We start from the raw sequence: 23,927 nt of genomic DNA, 5'->3' as shown, positions 1-23,927 counted from the left end.
GTTTCTTGTTGTGATGATTCTTGTTGTGATGATTCTTGTTCTGATGATTCTTGTTGTGATGATTCTTGTTGTGATGATTCTTGTTCTGATGATTCTTGTTGTGATGTTTCTTGTTGTGATGATTCTTGTTGCGATGATTCTTGTTGTGATGATTCTTGTTGTGAAGATTCTTGTTGTGATGATTCTTGTTGTGATGATTCTTGTTCTGATGTTTCTTGTGATGATTCTTGTTGTGATGATTCTTGTTGTGATGATTCTTGTTGTGATGATTCTTGTTCTGATGATTCTTGTGATGATTCTTGTTGCGATGATTCTTGTTGTGATGATCCTTGTTCTGATGATTCTTGTTTTGATGATTCTTGTTGTGATGATTCTTGTTGTGAGGATTCTTGTTGTGATGATTCTTGTTGTGATGATTCTTCTCGTGATGATTCTTTTTCTGATGATTCTTGTTGTGATGATTCTTGTTGTGATGATTCTTGTGATGATTCTTGTTGCGATGATTCTTTTTGTGATGATTCTTGTTCTGATGATTCTAGTTGTGATGATTCTTGTGATGATTCTTGTTGTGATGATTCTAGTTCTGATGATTCTTGTTGTGATGATTCTTGTTGTGAGGATTCTTGTTGTGATGATTCTTGTTGTGATGATTCTTGTTGCGATGATCCTTGTTGCGATGATTCTTGTTGTGATGTTTCTTGTTGCGATGATTCTTGTTGCGATGATTCTTGTTGCGATGATTCTTGTTGTGATGATTCTTGTTGTGATGATTCTTGTTGTGATGATTCTTGTTCTGATGATTCTTGTTGTGATGATTCTTGTGATGATTCTTGTTGCGATGATTTTTGTTGTGATGATTCTTGTTGTGATGATTGTTGTTGTGATGATTCTTGTGATGATTCTTGTTGCGATGATTCTTGTTGCGATGATTGTTGTTGTGATGATTCTTGTTGTGATGATTCTTGTTGTGATGAATCTTGTTGTGATGATTCTTGTGAGGATTCTTGTTGTGATGATTGTTGTTGTGATGATTCTTGTTGCGATGATTCTTGTTCTGATAATTCTTGTTGTGATGATTGTTGTTGTGATGATTCTTTTTGTGATGATTCTTGTTGTGATGATTCTTGTTGTGATTATTCTTGTTGTGATGATTCTTGTTGTGATGATTCTTTTTCAGATGATTCTTGTTGTGATGATTCTTGGTGTGATGATTCTTGTTGTGATGATTCTTGTTGTGATGATTCTTGTGATGATTCTTGTTATGATGATTCTTGTTGTGATGATTCTTGTGATGATTCTAGTTCTGATGATTCTTGTTCTGATGATTCTTGTTCTGATGATCCTTGTGATGATTTTGTTGTGATGATTCTTGTTGTGATGATTCTTGTTGTGATGATTCTTGTTGTGATGATTCTTGTTGCGATGATTCTTGTGATGATTCTTGTTGTGAAGATTCTTGTTCTGATGATTCTTGTTGTGATGATTCTTGTTGTGATGATTCTTGTTGTGATGATTCTTGTTGTGATGATTCTTGTTGCGATGATTCTTGTTGTGTTGATTCTTGTTGTGAAGATTCTTGTTGTGATGATTCTTGTTCTGATGATTCTTGTGATGATTCTTGTTGCGATGATTCTTGTTGTGATGATTCTTGTTGTGATGATTCTTGTTGTGATGATTCTAGTTCTGATGTTTCTTGTGATGATTCTTGTTGTGATGATTCTTGTTGTGATGATTCTTGTTGTGATGATTCTTGTTGTGACGATTCTTTTTGTGATGATTCTTGTTCTGATGATTCTTGTTGTGATGATTGTTGTTGTAATGATTCTTGTTGTGATGATTCTTGTTCTGATGATTCTTGTTGTGATGATTCTTGTTGTGATGATTCTTGTTCTGATGATTCTTGTTGTGATGATTCTTGTTGTGATGATTCTTGTTGCGATGATTCTTGTTGTGATGATTCTTGTTGTGAAGATTCTTGTTGTGATGATTCTTGTTGTGATGATTCTTGTTCTGATGTTTCTTGTGATGATTCATGTTGTGATGATTCTTGTTGTGATGATTCTTATTGTGATGATTCTTGTTATGATGATTCTTCTTCTGATGATTCTTGTTGCGATGATTCTTTTGTGATGATCCTTGTTCTGATGATTCTTGTTTTGATGATTCTTGTTGTGATGATTCTTGTTGTGAAGATTCTTGTTGTGATGATTCTTGTTGTGACGATTCTTGTTGTGATGATTCTTGTTCTGATGATTCTTGTTGTGATGATTGTTGTTGTAATGATTCTTGTTGTGATGATTCTTGTTGTGATGATTCTTGTTGTGATGATTCTTGTTGTGATGATTCTTTTTCTGATGATTCTTGTTGTGATGATTCTTGTGATGATTCTTGTTGTGATGATTCTTGTGATGATTCTTGTGATGATTCTTGTTGTGATGATTCTTGTTGTGATGATTGTTGTTGTGATGATTCTAGTTCTGATGATTCTTGTTGTGATGATTCTTGTTGTGATGATTCTTGTTCTGATGATTCTTGTTCTGATGATTCTTGTGATGATTCTTGTGATGATTCTTGTTGTGATGATTCTTGTTCTGATGATTCTTGTTGTGATGATTCTTGTTGCGATGATTCTTGTGATGATTCTTGTTGTGAAGATTCTTGTTCTGATGATTCTTGTTGTGATGATTCTTGTTGTGATGATTCTTGTTGTGATGATTCTTGTTGTGATGATTCTTGTAGCGATGATTCTTGTTGTGTTGATTCTTGTTGTGAAGATTCTTGTTGTGATAATTCTTGTTCTGATGATTCTTGTGATGATTCTTGTTGCGATGATTCTTGTGATGAATCTTGTTGTGATGATTCATGTTGTGATGATTCTTGTTGTGATGATTCTTGTTCTGATGATTCTTGTGATGATTCTTGTTGCGATGATTCCTGTTGTGATGATTCCTGTTCTGATGATTTTTGTTGTGATGGTTCTTGTGATGATTCTTGTTACAATGATTCTTGTGATGATTCTTGTTGCGATGATTCTTTTTGTGATGATTCTTGTTGTGATGATTCTTGTTGTGATGATTCTTGTTGTGATGATTCTTGTTCTGATGATTCTTGTTGTGATGATTCTTGTTGTGAGGATTCTTGTTGTGATGATTCTTGTGATGATTCTTGTTGCGATGATCCTTGTTGCGATGATTCTTGTTGCGATGATTCTTGTTGCGATGATTCTTGTTGCGATGATTCTTTTTGTGATGATTCTTGTTGTGATGATTCTTGTTGTGATGATTCTTGTTGTGATGATTCTTGTTCTGATGATTCTTGTTGTGATAATTCTTGTTGTGAGGATTCTTGTTGTGATGATTCTTGTGATGATTCTTGTTGCGATGATCCTTGTTGCGATGATTCTTGTTGTGATGATTCTTGTGATGATTCTTGTTGTGATGATTCTTGTGATGATTCTTGTTGTGATGATTCTTGTTGTGATGATTGTTGTTGTGATGATTCTTGTTCTGATGATTCTTGTTGTGATGATTCTTGTTGTGATGATTCTTGTTCTGATGATTCTTGTTCTGATGATTCTTGTGATGATTCTTGTTGTGATGATTCTTGTTGTGATGATTCTTGTTGTGATGATTCTTGTTGTGATGATTCTTGTTGCGATGATTCCTGTGATGATTCTTGTTGTGAAGATTCTTGTTCTGATGATTCTTGTTGTGATGATTCTTGTTGTGATGATTCTTGTTGTGATGATTCTAGTTGTGATGATTCTTGTTGTGATGATTCTTGTTGCGATGATTCTTGTTGTGTTGATTCTTGTTGTGAAGATTCTTGTTGTGATGATTCTTGTTGTGATGATTCTTGTTCTGATGTTGCTTGTGATGATTCTTGTTGTGATGATTCTTGTTGTGATGATTCTTGTTGTGATGATTCTTGTTGTGATGATTCTTGTTCTGATGATTCTTGTGATGATTCTTGTTGCGATGTTTCTTGTTGTGATGATCCTTGTTCTGATGATTCTTGTTTTGATGATTCTTGTTGTGATGATTCTTGTTGTGAGGATTCTTGTTGTGATGATTCTTGTTGTGATGATTCTTGTTGTGATGATTCTTGTTCTGATGATTCTTGTTGTGATGATTGTTGTTGTGATGATTCTTGTTGAGATGATTCTTGTTGTGATGATTCTTGTGATGATTCTTGTTGTGATGATTCTTGTTGTGATGATTCTTTTTCTGATGTTTCTTGTTGTGATGATTCTTGTTGTGATGATTCTTGTTGTGATGATTCTTGTGATGATTCTTGTGATGATTCTTGTTGTGATGATTCTTGTTGTGATGATTATTGTTGTGATGATTCTAGTTCTGATGATTCTTGTTGTGATGATTCTTGTTGTGATGATTCTTGTTCTGATGATTCTTGTTCTGATGATTCTTGTGATGATTCTTGTTGTGATGATTCTTGTTGTGATGATTCTTGTTGTGATGATTCTTGTTGCGATCATTCTTGTGATGATTCTTCTTGTGAAGATTCTTGTTCTGATGAATCTTGTTGTGATGATTCTTGTTGTGATGATTCTTGTTGTGATGATTCTTGTTGTGATGATTCTTGTTGTGATGATTCTTGTTGCAATGATTCTTGTTGTGTTGATTCTTGTTGTGAAGATTCTTGTTGTGATAATTCTTGTTCTGATGATTCTTGTGATGATTCTTGTTGCGATGATTCTTGTTGTGATGATTCTTGTTGTGATGATTCATGTTGTGATGATTCTTGTTGTGATGATTCTTGTTCTGATGATTCTTGTGATGATTCTTGTTGTGATGATTCTTGTTGTGATGATTCTTGTTCTGATGATTTTTGTTGTGATGATTCTTGTTGTGATGATTCTTGTTATAATGGTTCTTGTGATGATTCTTGTTGCGATGATTCTTTTTGTGATGATTCTTGTTCTGATGATTCTTGTTGTGATGATTCTTGTTGTGATGATTCTTGTTGTGATGATTCTTGTTGTGAGGATTCTTGTTCTCATGATTCTTGTGATGATTCTTGTTGTGATGATTCTTGTTGTGATGATTCTTGTTGTGATGATTCTTGTTCTGTTGATTCTTGTTGAGATGATTCTTGTTGTGATGATTCTTGTTCTCATGATTCTTGTTGTGATGATTCTTGTTGTGATGATTTTTGTTGTGATGATTCTTGTGATGATTCTTGTTGTGATGATTCTTGTGATGATTCTTGTTGTGATGATTCTTGTTGTGATGATTCTTGTTGTGATGATTCTTGTGATGATTCTTGTTGTGATGATTCTTGTTGTGATGATTCTTGTTGTGATGATTCTTGTTGTGATGATTCTTGTTCTGATGATTCTTGTTGTGATGATTCTTGTTGTGATGATTCTTGTTGTGATGATTCTTATTGTGATTTTTCTTGTGATGATTCTTGTTCTGATGATTCTTGTTGTGATGATTCTTGTGATGATTCTTGTTCTGATGATTCTTGTGATGATTCTTGTGATGATTCTTGTTCTGATGATTCTTGTTGTGATGATTCTTGTTGTGATGATTCTTGTTGCGATGATTCTTGTTGTGATGATTCTTGTTGTGATGATTCTTGTGATGATTCTTGTTCTGATGATTCTTGTGATGATTCTTGTTGTGATGATTCCTGTTGCGATGATTCTTGTTGTGATGATACTTGTTGTGGTGATTCTTGTTCTGATGATTATTGTGATGATTCTTGTTGTGATGAATCTTGTTGTGATGATTCTTGTTGTGATGATTCTTGTTCTGATTATTCTTGTTTTGATGATTCTTGTTGTGATGCTTCTTGTTCTGATGATTCTTGTTGCGATGATTCTTGTTGTGCTGGTTCTTGTGGTGATGATTCTTGCTCTGATGTTTCTTGTGATGATTCTTGTTGTGATGAATCTTTTTGTGATGATTCTTGTTGTGATGATTCTTGTTGTGATGATTCTTGTTGCGATGATTCTTGTTGTGATGATTCTTGTTGCGATGATTCTTGTTGCGATGATTCTTGTTGTGATGATTCTTCTTGCGATGATTCTTGTTGCGATGATTTTTGTTGCGATGATTCTTGTTGTGATGATTCTTGTTGTGATGATTCTTGTTGTGATGATTCTTGTTGTGATGATTCTTGTTGTGATGATTCTTGTTCTGATGATTCTTGTTGTGATGATTCTTGTTGTGATGATTCTTGTTGTGATGATTCTTGTTGTGATGATTCTTGTTGTGATGGTTCTTGTTGCGATGATTCTTGTTGTGATGATTCTTGTTGTGATGATTCTTGTGATGATTCTTGTTCTGATGATTCTTGTGATGATTCTTGTTCTGATGATTCTTGTTGTGATGATTCTTGTTATGATGATTCTTGTTATGATGATTCTTGTTCTGATGATTCTTGTTCTGATGATTCTTGTTGTGATGATTCTTGTTGTGATGTTTCTTGTTGTGATGATTCTTGTTGTGATGATTCTTGTTCTGATGATTCTTGTTGTGATGATTCTTGTTGTGATGATTCTTGTTCTGATGATTCTTGTTGTGATGATTCTTGTTGTGATGATTCTTGTTGCGATGATTCTTGTTGTGATGATTCTTGTTGTGAAGATTCTTGTTGTGATGATTCTTGTTGTGATGATTCTTGTTCTGATGTTTCTTGTGATGATTCTTGTTGTGATGATTCTTGTTGTGATGATTCTTGTTGTGATGATTCTTGTTGTGATGATTCTTGTTCTGATGATTCTTGTGATGATTCTTGTTGCGATGATTCTTGTTGTGATGATCCTTGTTCTGATGATTCTTGTTTTGATGATTCTTGTTGTGATGATTCTTGTTGTGAGGATTCTTGTTGTGATGATTCTTGTTGTGATGATTCCTTTTCTGATGATTCTTGTTGTGATGATTGTTGTTGTGATGATTCTTGTTGTGATGATTCTTGTTGTGATGATTCTTGTTGTGATGATTCTTGTTGTGATGATTCTTTTTCTGATGATTCTTGTTGTGATGATTCTTGTTGTGATGATTCTTGTGATGATTCTTGTTGTGATGATTCTTGTGATGATTCTTGTTGTGATGATTGTTGTTGTGATGATTCTTGTTCTGATGATTCTTGTTGTGATGATTCTTGTTCTGATGATTCTTGTTCTGATGATTCTTGTGATGATTCTTGTTGTGATGATTCTTGTTGTGATGATTCTTGTTGTGATGATTCTTGTTGTGATGATTCTTGTTGCGATGATTCTTGTGATGATTCTTGTTGTGAAGATTCTTGTTCTGATGATTCTTGTTGTGATGATTCTTGTTGTGATGATTCTTGTTGTGATGATTCTTGTTGTGATGATTCTTGTTGTGATGATTCTTGTTGCGATGATTCTTGTTGTGTTGATTCTTGTTGTGAAGATTCTTGTTGTGATGATTCTTGTTGTGATGATTCTTGTTGTGATGATTCTTGTTGCGATGATTCTTGTTGTGATGATTCTTGTTGTGAAGATTCTTGTTGTGATGATTCTTGTTCTGATGATTCTTGTTCTGATGTTTCTTGTGATGATTCATGTTGTGATGATTCTTGTTGTGATGATTCTTATTGTGATGATTCTTGTTATGATGATTCTTCTGATGATTCTTGTTGCGATGATTCTTTTGTGATGATCCTTGTTCTGATGATTCTTGTTTTGATGATTCTTGTTGTGATGATTCTTGTTGTGAAGATTCTTGTTGTGATGATTCTTGTTGTGACGATTCTTGTTGTGATGATTCTTGTTCTGATGATTCTTGTTGTGATGATTGTTGTTGTAATGATTCTTGTTGTGATGATTCTTGTTGTGATGATTCTTGTTGTGATGATTCTTGTTGTGATGATTCTTTTTCTGATGATTCTTGTTGTGATGATTCTTGTGATGATTCTTGTTGTGATGATTCTTGTGATGATTCTTGTGATGATTCTTGTTGTGATGATTCTTGTTGTGATGATTGTTGTTGTGATGATTCTAGTTCTGATGATTCTTGTTGTGATGATTCTTGTTGTGATGATTCTTGTTCTGATGATTCTTGTTCTGATGATTCTTGTGATGATTCTTGTGATGATTCTTGTTGTGATGATTCTTGTTGTGATGATTCTTGTTGTGATGATTCTTGTTGCGATGATTCTTGTGATGATTCTTGTTGTGAAGATTCTTGTTCTGATGATTCTTGTTGTGATGATTCTTGTTGTGATGATTCTTGTTGTGATGATTCTTGTTGTGATGATTCTTGTAGCGATGATTCTTGTTGTGTTGATTCTTGTTGTGAAGATTCTTGTTGTGATAATTCTTGTTCTGATGATTCTTGTGATGATTCTTGTTGCGATGATTCTTGTGATGAATCTTGTTGTGATGATTCATGTTGTGATGATTCTTGTTGTGATGATTCTTGTTCTGATGATTCTTGTGATGATTCTTGTTGCGATGATTCCTGTTGTGATGATTCTTGTTCTGATGATTTTTGTTGTGATGGTTCTTGTGATGATTCTTGTTACAATGATTCTTGTGATGATTCTTGTTGCGATGATTCTTTTTGTGATGATTCTTGTTGTGATGATTCTTGTTGTGATGATTCTTGTTGTGATGATTCTTGTTCTGATGATTCTTGTTGTGATGATTCTTGTTGTGAGGATTCTTGTTGTGATGATTCTTGTGATGATTCTTGTTGCGATGATCCTTGTTGCGATGATTCTTGTTGCGATGATTCTTGTTGCGATGATTCTTGTTGTGATGATTCTTTTTGTGATGATTCTTGTTGTGATGATTCTTGTTGTGATGATTCTTGTTGTGATGATTCTTGTTCTGATGATTCTTGTTGTGATAATTCTTGTTGTGAGGATTCTTGTTGTGATGATTCTTGTGATGATTCTTGTTGCGATGATCCTTGTTGCGATGATTCTTGTTGTGATGATTCTTGTGATGATTCTTGTTGTGATGATTCTTGTGATGATTCTTGTTGTGATGATTCTTGTTGTGATGATTGTTGTTGTGATGATTCTTGTTCTGATGATTCTTGTTGTGATGATTCTTGTTGTGATGATTCTTGTTCTGATGATTCTTGTTCTGATGATTCTTGTGATGATTCTTGTTGTGATGATTCTTGTTGTGATGATTCTTGTTGTGATGATTCTTGTTGTGATGATTCTTGTTGCGATGATTCCTGTGATGATTCTTGTTGTGAAGATTCTTGTTCTGATGATTCTTGTTGTGATGATTCTTGTTGTGATGATTCTTGTTGTGATGATTCTTGTTGTGATGATTCTTGTTGTGATGATTCTTGTTGCGATGATTCTTGTTGTGTTGATTCTTGTTGTGAAGATTCTTGTTGTGATGATTCTTGTTGTGATGATTCTTGTTCTGATGTTGCTTGTGATGATTCTTGTTGTGATGATTCTTGTTGTGATGATTCTTGTTGTGATGATTCTTGTTGTGATGATTCTTGTTCTGATGATTCTTGTGATGATTCTTGTTGCGATGTTTCTTGTTGTGATGATCCTTGTTCTGATGATTCTTGTTTTGATGATTCTTGTTGTGATGATTCTTGTTGTGAGGATTCTTGTTGTGATGATTCTTGTTGTGATGATTCTTGTTGTGATGATTCTTGTTCTGATGATTCTTGTTGTGATGATTGTTGTTGTGATGATTCTTGTTGAGATGATTCTTGTTGTGATGATTCTTGTGATGATTCTTGTTGTGATGATTCTTGTTGTGATGATTCTTTTTCTGATGTTTCTTGTTGTGATGATTCTTGTTGTGATGATTCTTGTTGTGATGATTCTTGTGATGATTCTTGTGATGATTCTTGTTGTGATGATTCTTGTTGTGATGATTCTTGTTGTGATGATTCTAGTTCTGATGATTCTTGTTGTGATGATTCTTGTTGTGATGATTCTTGTTCTGATGATTCTTGTTCTGATGATTCTTGTGATGATTCTTGTTGTGATGATTCTTGTTGTGATGATTCTTGTTGTGATGATTCTTGTTGCGATCATTCTTGTGATGATTCTTCTTGTGAAGATTCTTGTTCTGATGAATCTTGTTGTGATGATTCTTGTTGTGATGATTCTTGTTGTGATGATTCTTGTTGTGATGATTCTTGTTGTGATGATTCTTGTTGCAATGATTCTTGTTGTGTTGATTCTTGTTGTGAAGATTCTTGTTGTGATAATTCTTGTTCTGATGATTCTTGTGATGATTCTTGTTGCGATGATTCTTGTTGTGATGATTCTTGTTGTGATGATTCATGTTGTGATGATTCTTGTTGTGATGATTCTTGTTCTGATGATTCTTGTGATGATTCTTGTTGTGATGATTCTTGTTGTGATGATTCTTGTTCTGATGATTTTTGTTGTGATGATTCTTGTTGTGATGATTCTTGTTATAATGGTTCTTGTGATGATTCTTGTTGCGATGATTCTTTTTGTGATGATTCTTGTTCTGATGATTCTTGTTGTGATGATTCTTGTTGTGATGATTCTTGTTGTGATGATTCTTGTTGTGAGGATTCTTGTTCTCATGATTCTTGTGATGATTCTTGTTGTGATGATTCTTGTTGTGATGATTCTTGTTGTGATGATTCTTGTTCTGTTGATTCTTGTTGAGATGATTCTTGTTGTGATGATTCTTGTTCTCATGATTCTTGTTGTGATGATTCTTGTTGTGATGATTTTTGTTGTGATGATTCTTGTGATGATTCTTGTTGTGATGATTCTTGTGATGATTCTTGTTATGATGATTCTTGTTGTGATGATTCTTGTTGTGATGATTCTTGTTGTGATGATTCTTGTTGTGATGATTCTTGTTGTGATGATTCTTGTTGTGATGATTCTTGTTGTGATGATTCTTGTTCTGATGATTCTTGTTGTGATGATTCTTGTTGTGATGATTCTTGTTGTGATGATTCTTATTGTGATTTTTCTTGTGATGATTCTTGTTGTGATGATTCTTGTGATGATTCTTGTTCTGATGATTCTTGTGATGATTCTTGTTGTGATGATTCCTGTTGCGATGATTCTTGTTGTGATGATACTTGTTGTGGTGATTCTTGTTCTGATGATTATTGTGATGATTCTTGTTGTGATGAATCTTGTTGTGATGATTCTTGTTGTGATGATTCTTGTTCTGATGATTCTTGTTTTGATGATTCTTGTTGTGATGCTTCTTGTTCTGATGATTCTTGTTGCGATGATTCTTGTTGTGCTGGTTCTTGTGGTGATGATTCTTGCTCTGATGTTTCTTGTGATGATTCTTGTTGTGATGAATCTTTTTGTGATGATTCTTGTTGTGATGATTCTTGTTGTGATGATTCTTGTTGCGATGATTCTTGTTGTGATGATTCTTGTTGCGATGATTCTTGTTGCGATGATTCTTGTTGTGATGATTCTTCTTGCGATGATTCTTGTTGCGATGATTTTTGTTGCGATGATTCTTGTTGTGATGATTCTTGTTGTGATGATTCTTGTTGTGATGATTCTTGTTGTGATGATTCTTGTTGTGATGATTCTTGTTCTGATGATTCTTGTTGTGATGATTCTTGTTGTGATGATTCTTGTTGTGATGATTCTTGTTGTGATGATTCTTGTGATGGTTCTTGTTGCGATGATTCTTGTTGTGATGATTCTTGTTGTGATGATTCTTGTGATGATTCTTGTTCTGATGATTCTTGTGATGATTCTTGTTCTGATGATTCTTGTTGTGATGATTCTTGTTATGATGATTCTTGTTATGATGATTCTTGTTCTGATGATTCTTGTTCTGATGATTCTTGTTGTGATGATTCTTGTTGTGATGTTTCTTGTTGTGATGATTCTTGTTGTGATGATTCTTGTTCTGATGATTCTTGTTGTGATGATTCTTGTTGTGATGATTCTTGTTCTGATGATTCTTGTTGTGATGATTCTTGTTGTGATGATTCTTGTTGCGATGATTCTTGTTGTGATGATTCTTGTTGTGAAGATTCTTGTTGTGATGATTCTTGTTGTGATGATTCTTGTTCTGATGTTTCTTGTGATGATTCTTGTTGTGATGATTCTTGTTGTGATGATTCTTGTTGTGATGATTCTTGTTGTGATGATTCTTGTTCTGATGATTCTTGTGATGATTCTTGTTGCGATGATTCTTGTTGTGATGATCCTTGTTCTGATGATTCTTGTTTTGATGATTCTTGTTGTGATGATTCTTGTTGTGAGGATTCTTGTTGTGATGATTCTTGTTGTGATGATTCCTTTTCTGATGATTCTTGTTGTGATGATTGTTGTTGTGATGATTCTTGTTGTGATGATTCTTGTTGTGATGATTCTTGTTGTGATGATTCTTTTTCTGATGATTCTTGTTGTATTGATTCTTGTTGTGATGATTCTTGTGATGATTCTTGTTGTGATGATTCTTGTGATGATTCTTGTTGTGATGATTGTTGTTGTGATGATTCTTGTTCTGATGATTCTTGTTGTGATGATTCTTGTTCTGATGATTCTTGTTCTGATGATTCTTGTGATGATTCTTGTTGTGATGATTCTTGTTGTGATGATTCTTGTTGTGATGATTCTTGTTGTGATGATTCTTGTTGCGATGATTCTTGTGATGATTCTTGTTGTGAAGATTCTTGTTCTGATGATTCTTGTTGTGATGATTCTTGTTGTGATGATTCTTGTTGTGATGATTCTTGTTGTGATGATTCTTGTTGTGATGATTCTTGTTGCGATGATTCTTGTTGTGTTGATTCTTGTTGTGAAGATTCTTGTTGTGATGATTCTTGTTGTGATGTTTCTTGTTGTGATGATTCTTGTTGCGATGATTCTTGTTGTGATGATTCTTGTTGTGATGTTTCTTGTTGTGATGATTCTTGTTGTGATGATTCTTGTTCTGATGATTCTTGTTGTGATGATTCTTGTTGTGATGATTCTTGTTCTGATGATTCTTGTGATGTTTCTTGTTGTGATGATTCTTGTTGCGATGATTCTTGTTGTGATGATTCTTGTTGTGAAGATTCTTGTTGTGATGATTCTTGTTGTGATGATTCTTGTTCTGATGTTTCTTGTGATGATTCTTGTTGTGATGATTCTTGTTGTGATGATTCTTGTTGTGATGATTCTTGTTGTGATGATTCTTGTTCTGATGATTCTTGTGATGATTCTTGTTGCGATGATTCTTGTTGTGATGATCCTTGTTCTGATGATTCTTGTTTTGATGATTCTTGTTGTGATGATTCTTGTTGTGAGGATTCTTGTTGTGATGATTCTTGTTGTGATGATTCTTCTCGTGATGATTCTTTTTCTGATGATTCTTGTTGTGATGATTCTTGTTGTGATGATTCTTGTGATGATTCTTGTTGCGATGATTCTTTTTGTGATGATTCTTGTTCTGATGATTCTAGTTGTGATGATTCTTGTGATGATTCTTGTTGTGATGATTCTAGTTCTGATGATTCTTGTTGTGATGATTCTTGTTGTGAGGATTCTTGTTGTGATGATTCTTGTTGTGATGATTCTTGTTGCGATGATCCTTGTTGCGATGATTCTTGTTGTGATGTTTCTTGTTGCGATGATTCTTGTTGCGATGATTCTTGTTGCGATGATTCTTGTTGTGATGATTCTTGTTGTGATGATTCTTGTTGTGATGATTCTTGTTCTGATGATTCTTGTTGTGATGATTCTTGTGATGATTCTTGTTGCGATGATTTTTGTTGTGATGATTCTTGTTGTGATGATTGTTGTTGTGATGATTCTTGTGATGATTCTTGTTGCGATGATTCTTGTTGCGATGATTGTTGTTGTGATGATTCTTGTTGTGATGATTCTTGTTGTGATGAATCTTGTTGTGATGATTCTTGTTGTGAGGATTCTTGTTGTGATGATTGTTGTTGTGATGATTCTTGTTGCGATGATTCTTGTTCTGATAATTCTTGTTGTGATGATTGTTGTTGTGATGATTCTTTTTGTGATGATTCTTGTTGTGATGATTCTTGTTGTGATTATTCTTGTTGTGATGATTCTTGTTGTGATGATTCTTTTTCAGATGATTCTTGTTGTGATGATTCTTGGTGTGATGATTCTTGTTGTGATGATTCTTGTTGTGATGATTCTTGTGATGATTCTTGTTATGATGATTCTTGTTGTGATGATTCTTGTGATGATTCTAGTTCTGATGATTCTTGTTCTGATGATTCTTGTTCTGATGATCCTTGTGATGATTTTGTTGTGATGATTCTTGTTGTGATGATTCTTGTTGTGATGATTCTTGTTGTGATGATTCTTGTTGCGATGATTCTTGTGATGATTCTTGTTGTGAAGATTCTTGTTCTGATGATTCTTGTTGTGATGATTCTTGTTGTGATGATTCTTGTTGTGATGATTCTTGTTGTGATGATTCTTGTTGCGATGATTCTTGTTGTGTTGATTCTTGTTGTGAAGATTCTTGTTGCGATGATTCTTGTTGTGATGATTCTTGTTGTGATGATTCTTGTTGTGATGATTCTAGTTCTGATGTTTCTTGTGATGATTCTTGTTGTGATGATTCTTGTTGTGATGATTCTTGTTGTGATGATTCTTGTTCTGATGATTCTTGTGATGATTCTTGTTGCGATGATTCTTGTTGTGATGATCCTTGTTCTGATGATTCTTGTTTTGATGATTCTTGTTGTGATGATTCTTGTTGTGAGGATTCTTGTTGTGATGATTCTTGTTGTGACGATTCTTTTTGTGATGATTCTTGTTCTGATGATTCTTGTTGTGATGATTGTTGTTGTAATGATTCTTGTTGTGATGATTCTTGTTCTGATGATTCTTGTTGTGATGATTCTTGTTGTGATGATTCTTGTTCTGATGATTCTTGTTGTGATGATTCTTGTTGTGATGATTCTTGTTGCGATGATTCTTGTTGTGATGATTCTTGTTGTGAAGATTCTTGTTGTGATGATTCTTGTTGTGATGATTCTTGTTCTGATGTTTCTTGTGATGATTCATGTTGTGATGATTCTTGTTGTGATGATTCTTATTGTGATGATTCTTGTTATGATGATTCTTCTTCTGATGATTCTTGTTGCGATGATTCTTTTGTGATGATCCTTGTTCTGATGATTCTTGTTTTGATGATTCTTGTTGTGATGATTCTTGTTGTGAAGATTCTTGTTGTGATGATTCTTGTTGTGACGATTCTTGTTGTGATGATTCTTGTTCTGATGATTCTTGTTGTGATGATTGTTGTTGTAATGATTCTTGTTGTGATGATTCTTGTTGTGATGATTCTTGTTGTGATGATTCTTGTTGTGATGATTCTTTTTCTGATGATTCTTGTTGTGATGATTCTTGTGATGATTCTTGTTGTGATGATTCTTGTGATGATTCTTGTGATGATTCTTGTTGTGATGATTCTTGTTGTGATGATTGTTGTTGTGATGATTCTAGTTCTGATGATTCTTGTTGTGATGATTCTTGTTGTGATGATTCTTGTTCTGATGATTCTTGTTCTGATGATTCTTGTGATGATTCTTGTGATGATTCTTGTTGTGATGATTCTTGTTGTGATGATTCTTGTTGTGATGATTCTTGTTGCGATGATTCTTGTGATGATTCTTGTTGTGAAGATTCTTGTTCTGATGATTCTTGTTGTGATGATTCTTGTTGTGATGATTCTTGTTGTGATGATTCTTGTTGTGATGATTCTTGTAGCGATGATTCTTGTTGTGTTGATTCTTGTTGTGAAGATTCTTGTTGTGATAATTCTTGTTCTGATGATTCTTGTGATGATTCTTGTTGCGATGATTCTTGTGATGAATCTTGTTGTGATGATTCATGTTGTGATGATTCTTGTTGTGATGATTCTTGTTCTGATGATTCTTGTGATGATTCTTGTTGCGATGATTCCTGTTGTGATGATTCTTGTTCTGATGATTTTTGTTGTGATGGTTCTTGTGATGATTCTTGTTACAATGATTCTTGTGATGATTCTTGTTGCGATGATTCTTTTTGTGATGATTCTTGTTGTGATGATTCTTGTTGTGATGATTCTTGTTGTGATGATTCTTGTTCTGATGATTCTTGTTGTGATGATTCTTGTTGTGAGGATTCTTGTTGTGATGATTCTTGTGATGATTCTTGTTGCGATGATCCTTGTTGCGATGATTCTTGTTGCGATGATTCTTGTTGCGATGATTCTTGTTGCGATGATTCTTTTTGTGATGATTCTTGTTGTGATGATTCTTGTTGTGATGATTCTTGTTGTGATGATTCTTGTTCTGATGATTCTTGTTGTGATAATTCTTGTTGTGAGGATTCTTGTTGTGATGATTCTTGTGATGATTCTTGTTGCGATGATCCTTGTTGCGATGATTCTTGTTGTGATGATTCTTGTGATGATTCTTGTTGTGATGATTCTTGTGATGATTCTTGTTGTGATGATTCTTGTTGTGATGATTGTTGTTGTGATGATTCTTGTTCTGATGATTCTTGTTGTGATGATTCTTGTTGTGATGATTCTTGTTCTGATGATTCTTGTTCTGATGATTCTTGTGATGATTCTTGTTGTGATGATTCTTGTTGTGATGATTCTTGTTGTGATGATTCTTGTTGTGATGATTCTTGTTGCGATGATTCCTGTGATGATTCTTGTTGTGAAGATTCTTGTTCTGATGATTCTTGTTGTGATGATTCTTGTTGTGATGATTCTTGTTGTGATGATTCTTGTTGTGATGATTCTTGTTGTGATGATTCTTGTTGCGATGATTCTTGTTGTGTTGATTCTTGTTGTGAAGATTCTTGTTGTGATGATTCTTGTTGTGATGATTCTTGTTGTGATGATTCTTGTTGCGATGATTCTTGTTGTGATGATTCTTGTTGTGATGTTTCTTGTTGTGATGATTCTTGTTGTGATGATTCTTGTTCTGATGATTCTTGTTGTGATGATTCTTGTTGTGATGATTCTTGTTCTGATGATTCTTGTTGTGATGATTCTTGTTGTGATGATTCTTGTTGCGATGATTCTTGTTGTGATGATTCTTGTTGTGAAGATTCTTGTTGTGATGATTCTTGTTGTGATGATTCTTGTTCTGATGTTTCTTGTGATGATTCTTGTTCTGATGATTCTTGTTTTGATGATTCTTGTTGTGATGATTCTTGTTGTGAGGATTCTTGTTGTGATGATTCTTGTTGTGATGATTCCTTTTCTGATGATTCTTGTTGTGATGATTGTTGTTGTGATGATTCTTGTTGTGATGATTCTTGTGATGATTCTTGTTGTGATGATTCTTGTTGTGATGATTCTTTTTCTGATGATTCTTGTTGTGATGATTCTTGTTGTGATGATTCTTGTGATGATTCTTGTTGTGATGATTCTTGTGATGATTCTTGTTGTGATGATTCTTGTTGTGATGATTGTTGTTGTGATGATTCTTGTTCTGATGATTCTTGTTGTGATGATTCTTGTTGTGATGATTCTTGTTCTGATGATTCTTGTTCTGATGATTCTTGTGATGATTCTTGTTGTGATGATTCTTGTTGTGATGATTCTTGTGATGATTCTTGTTGTGATGATTCTTGTTGCGATGATTCTTGTGATGATTCTTGTTGTGAAGATTCTTGTTCTGATGATTCTTGTTGTGATGATTCTTGTTGTGATGATTCTTGTTGTGATGATTTTTGTTGTGATGATTCTTGTTGTGATGATTCTTGTTGCGATGATTCTTGTTGTGTTGATTCTTGTTGTGAAGATTCTTGTTGTGATATTTCTTGTTCTGATGATTCTTGTGATGATTCTTGTTGCGATGATTCTTGTTGTGATGATTCTTGTTGTGATGATTCATGTTGTGATGATTCTTGTTGTGATGATTCTTGGTCTGATGATTCTTGTGATGATTCTTGTTGCGATGATTCTTGTTGTGATGATTCTTGTTCTGATGATTTTTGTTGTGATGGTTCTTGTGATGATTCTTGTTATAATGATTCTTGTGATGATTCTTGTTGCGATGATTCTTTTTGTGATGATTCTTGTTCTGATGATTCTAGTTGTGATGATTCTTGTGATGATTCTTGTTGTGATGATTCTTGTTCTGATGATTCTTGTTGTGATGATTCTTGTTGTGAGGATTCTTGTTGTGATGATTCTTGTTGTGATGATTCTTGTTGCGATGATCCTTGTTGCGATGATTCTTGTTGTGATGATTCTTGTTGCGATGATTCTTGTTGCGATGATTTTTGTTGCGATGATTCTTGTTGTGATGATTCTTGTTGTGATGATTCTTGTTGTGATGATTCTTGTTGTGATGATTCTTGTTGTGATGATTCTTGTTGTGATGATTCTTGTTGTGATGATTCTTGTTGCGATGATTCTTGTTGTGATGATTCTTGTTGTGATGATTGTTGTTGTGATGATTCTTGTTGTGATGATTCTTGTTGCGATGATTCTTGTTGTGATTATTCTTGTTGTGATGATTCTTGTTGTGATGATTCTTTTTCAGATGATTCTTGTTGTGATGATTCTTGGTGTGATGATTCTTGTTGTGATGATTCTTGTTGTGATGATTCTTGTGATGATTCTTGTTATGATGATTCTTGTTGTGATGATTCTTGTTGTGAGGATTCTTGTTGTGATGATTCTTGTTGTGATGATTCTTGTTGCGATGATCCTTGTTGCGATGATTCTTGTTGTGATGATTCTTGTTGCGATGATTCTTGTTGCGATGATTTTTGTTGCGATGATTCTTGTTGTGATGATTCTTGTTGTGATGATTCTTGTTGTGATGATTCTTGTTGTGATGATTCTTGTTGTGATGATTTTTGTTGTGATGATTCTTGTTGTGATGATTCTTGTGATGATTCTTGTTGCGATGATTCTTGTTGTGATGATTCTTGTTGTGATGATTGTTGTTGTGATGATTCTTGTTGTGATGATTCTTGTTGCGATGATTCTTGTTGCGATGATTGTTGTTGTGATGATTCTTGTGATGATTCTTGTGATGAATCTTGTTGTGATGATTCTTGTTGTGAGGATTCTTGTTGTGATGATTGTTGTGATGATTCTTGTTGCGATGATTCTTGTTCTGATAATTCTTGTTGTGATGATTGTTGTTGTGATGATTCTTTTTGTGATGATTCTTGTTGTGATGATTCTTGTTGTGATTATTCTTGTTGTGATGATTCTTGTTGTGATGATTCTTTTTCAGATGATTCTTGTTGTGATGATTCTTGGTGTGATGATTCTTGTTGTGATGATTCTTGTTGTGATGATTCTTGTGATGATTCTTGTTATGATGATTCTTGTTGTGATGATTCTTGTGATGATTCTAGTTCTGATGATTCTTGTTCTGATGATTCTTGTTCTGATGATCCTTGTGATGATTTTGTTGTGATGATTCTTGTTGTGACGATTCTTGTTGTGATGATTCTTGTTGTGATGATTCTTGTTGCGATGATTCTTGTGATGATTCTTGTTGTGAAGATTCTTGTTCTGATGATTCTTGTTGTGATGATTCTTGTTGTGATGATTCTTGTTGTGATGATTCTTGTTGTGATGATTCTTGTTGCGATGATTCTTGTTGTGTTGATTCTTGTTGTGAAGATTCTTGTTGTGATGATTCTTGTTCTGATGATTCTTGTGATGATTCTTGTTGCGATGATTCTTGTTGTGATGATTCTTGTTGTGATGATTCTTGTTGTGATGATTCTTGTTGTGATGATTCTTGTTCTGATGATTCTTGTGATGATTCTTGTTGCGATGATTCTTGTTCTGATGATTCTTGTTGTGATGATTCTTGTTGTGAGGATTCTTGTTCTCATGATTCTTGTGCTGATTCTTGTTGTGATGATTCTTGTTCTCATGATTCTTGTGATGATTCTTGTTCTGATGATTCTTGTTGTGATGATTCTTGTTGTGATGATTCTTGTTGTGATGATTCTTGTTGTGATGATTCTTGTTGTGATGATTCTTGTTGTGATGATTCTTGTTGTGATGATTCTTGTTGTGATGAATCTTGTGATGATTCTTGTTCTGATGATTCTTGTTGTGATGATTCTTGTTATGATGATTCTTGTTCTGATGATTCTTGTTGTGATGAATCTTGTGATGATTCTTGTTCTGATGATTCTTGTTGTGATGATTCTTGTTATGATGATTCTTGTTCTGATGATTCTTGTTGAGATGAATCTTGTGATGATTCTTGTTGTGATGATTCTTGTTGTGATGATTTTTGTTGTGATGAATCTTGTGATGATTCTTGTTGTGATGATTCCTGTTGCGATGATTCTTGTTGTGATGATACTTGTTGTGGTGATTCTTGTTCTGATGATTCTTGTGATGATTCTTGTTGTGATGACTCTTGTTGTGATGTTTCTTGTTGTGATGATTCTTGTTCTGATGATTCTTGTTTTGATGATTCTTGTTGTGATGCTTCTTGTTCTGATGATTCTTGTTGCGATGATTCTTGTTGTGCTGATTCTTGTGGTGATGATTCTTGCTCTGATGTTTCTTGTGATGATTCTTGTTGTGATGATTCTTGTTGTGATGATTCTTGTTGTGATGATTCTTGTTGTGATGATTCTTGTTGCGATGATTTTGTTGCGATGATTCTTGTTGCGATGATTCTTGTTGCGATGATTCTTGTTGCGATGATTCTTGTTGCGATGATTCTTGTTGCGATGATTTTTGTTGCGATGATTCTTGTTGTGATGATTCTTGTTGTGATGATTCTTGTGATGATTCTTGTTGTGATGATTCTTGTTGTGATGATTCTTGTTGTGATGATTCTTGTTGTGATGATTCTTGTTGTGATGATTCTTGTTGTGATGATTCTTGTTCTGATGATTCTTGTTGTGATGATTCTTGTTGTGATGATTCTTGTTGCGATGATTCTTGTTGTGATGATTCTTGTTGTGATGATTCTTGTGATGATTCTTGTTCTGATGATTCTTGTGATGATTCTTTTTCTGATGTTTCTTGTTGTGATGATTCTTGTTATGATGATTCTTCTGATGATTCTTGTTCTGATGATTCTTGTTGTGATGATTCTTGTTGTGATGATTCTTGTTGTGATGATTCTTGTTGTGATGATTCTTGTGATGATTCTTGTTGTGATGATTCTTGTTCTGATGATTCTTGTTGTGATGTTTCTTGTGATGATTCTTGTTGCGATGATTCTTGTTGTGATGATTCTTGTTGTGAAGATTCTTGTTGTGATGATTCTTGTTGTGATGATTCTTGTTCTGATGTTTCTTGTGATGATTCTTGTTGTGATGATTCTTGTTGTGATGATTCTTGTTGTGATGATTCTTGTTCTGATGATTCTTGTGATGATTCTTGTTGCGATGATTCTTGTTGTGATGATCCTTGTTCTGATGATTCTTGTTTTGATGATTCTTGTTGTGATGATTCTTGTTGTGAGGATTCTTGTTGTGATGATTCTTGTTGTGACGATTCTTTTTGTGATGATTATTGTTCTGATGATTCTTGTTGTGATGATTGTTGTTGTAATGATTCTTGTTGTGATGATTCTTGTTGTGATGATTCTTGTTGTGATGATTCTTGTTGTGATGATTCTTGTTCTGATGATTCTTGTTGTGATGATTCTTGTTGTGATGATTCTTGTTCTGATGATTCTTGTTGTGATGATTCTTGTTGTGATGATTCTTGTTGCGAAGATTCTTGTTGTGATGATTCTTGTTGTGAAGATTCTTGTTGTGATGATTCTTGTTGTGATGATACTTGTTCTGATGTTTCTTGTGATGATTCTTGTTGTGATGATTCTTGTTGTGATGATTCTTATTGTGATGATTCTTGTTATGATGATTCTTCTTCTGATGATTCTTGTTGCGATGATTCTTGTTGTGATGATCCTTGTTCTGATGATTCTTGTTTTGATGATTCTTGTTGTGATGATTCTTGTTGTGAAGATTCTTGTTGTGATGATTCTTGTTGTGATGATTCTTGTTGTGATGATTCTTGTTGTGATGATTATTTTTCTGATGATTCTTGTTGTGATGATTCTTGTGATGATTCTTGTTGTGATGATTCTTGTGATGATTCTTGTGATGATTCTTGTTGTGATGATTCTTGTTGTGATGATTGTTGTTGTGATGATTCTAGTTCTGATGATTCTTGTTGTGATGATTCTTGTTGTGATGATTCTTGTTCTGATGATTCTTGTTCTGATGATTCTTGTGATGATTCTTGTTGTGATGATTCTTGTTGTGATGATTCTTGTTGTGATGATTCTTGTTGTGATGATTCTTGTTGCGATGATTCTTGTGATGATTCTTGTTGTGAAGATTCTTGTTCTGATGATTCTTGTTGTGATGATTTTTGTTGTGATGATTCTTGTTGTGATGATTCTTGTTGTGATGATTCTTGTAGCGATGATTCTTGTTGTGTTGATTCTTGTTGTGAAGATTCTTGTTGTGATAATTCTTGTTCTGATGATTCTTGTGATGATTCTTGTTGCGATGATTCTTGTGATGAATCTTGTTGTGATGATTCATGTTGTGATGATTCTTGTTGTGATGATTCTTGTTCTGATGATTCTTGTGATGATTCTTGTTGCGATGATTCTTGTTGTGATGATTCTTGTTCTGATGATTTTTGTTGTGATGGTTCTTGTGATGATTCTTGTTACAATGATTCTTGTGATGATTCTTGTTGCGATGATTCTTTTTGTGATGATTCTTGTTGTGATGATTCTTGTTGTGATGATTCTTGTTGTGATGATTCTTGTTCTGATGATTCTTGTTGTGATGATTCTTGTTGTGAGGATTCTTGTTGTGATGATTCTTGTGATGATTCTTGTTGCGATGATCCTTGTTGCGATGATTCTTGTTGCGATGATTCTTGTTGCGATGATTCTTGTTGCGATGATTTTTGTTGCGATGATTCTTGTTGTGATGATTCTTGTTGTGATGATTCTTGTTGTGATGATTCTTGTTGTGATGATTCTTGTTGTGATGATTCTTGTTGTGATGATTCTTGTTGCGATGATTCTTGTTGTGATGATTCTTGTTGTGATGATTCTTGTTGTGATGATTCTTGTTGTGATGATTCTTGTTGCGATGATTCTTGTTGCGATGATTGTTGTTGTGATGATTCTTGTTGTGATTATTCTTGTTGTGATGAATCTTGTGATGATTCTTGTTGTGAGGATTCTTGTTGTGATGATTGTTGTTGTGATGATTCTTGTTGTGATGATTCTTGTTCTGATAATTCTTGTTGTGATGATTGTTGTTGTGAGGATTCTTTTTGTGATGGTTCTTGTTGTGATGATTCTTGTTGTGATGATTCTTGTTGTGATGATTCTTGTTGTGATGATTCTTTTTCTGATGATTCTTGTGATGATTCTTGGTGTGATGATTCTTGTTGTGATGATTCTTGTTGTGATGATTCTTGTGATGATTCTTGTTATGATGATTCTTATTGTGATGATTCTTGTGATGATTCTAGTTCTGATGATTCTTGTTCTGATGATTCCTGTTCTGATGATTCTTGTGATGATTCTTGTTGTGATGATTCTTGTTGTGATGATTCTTGTTGTGATGATTCTTGTTGTGATGATTCTTGTTGCGATGATTATTGTAATGATTCTTGTTGTGAAGATTCTTGTTCTGATGATTCTTGTTGTGATGATTCTTGTTGTGATGATTCTTGTTGTGATGATTCTTGTTGTGATGATTCTTGTTGCGATGATTCTTGTTGTGTTGATTCTTGTTGTGAAAATTCTTGTTGTGATGATTCTTGTTCTGATGATTCTTGTGATGATTCTTGTTGCAATGATTCTTGTTGTGATGATTCTTGTGATGATTCTTGTGATGATTCTTGTTGTGAGTATTCTTGTTGTGATGATTCTTGTGATGATTCTTGTTGCGATGTTTCTTGTTGTGATGATTCTTGTTCTGATGATTCTTGTTCTGATGATTCTTGTTGTGATGATTCT

This window comes from Somniosus microcephalus, chromosome 1 (assembly GCF_052327205.1).
Source record: "Somniosus microcephalus isolate GS21.2 chromosome 1, FLI_Smic_1.0, whole genome shotgun sequence".
NCBI lineage: Eukaryota > Metazoa > Chordata > Chondrichthyes > Squaliformes > Somniosidae > Somniosus > Somniosus microcephalus.
This window is presented reverse-complemented; position numbering follows the sequence as displayed.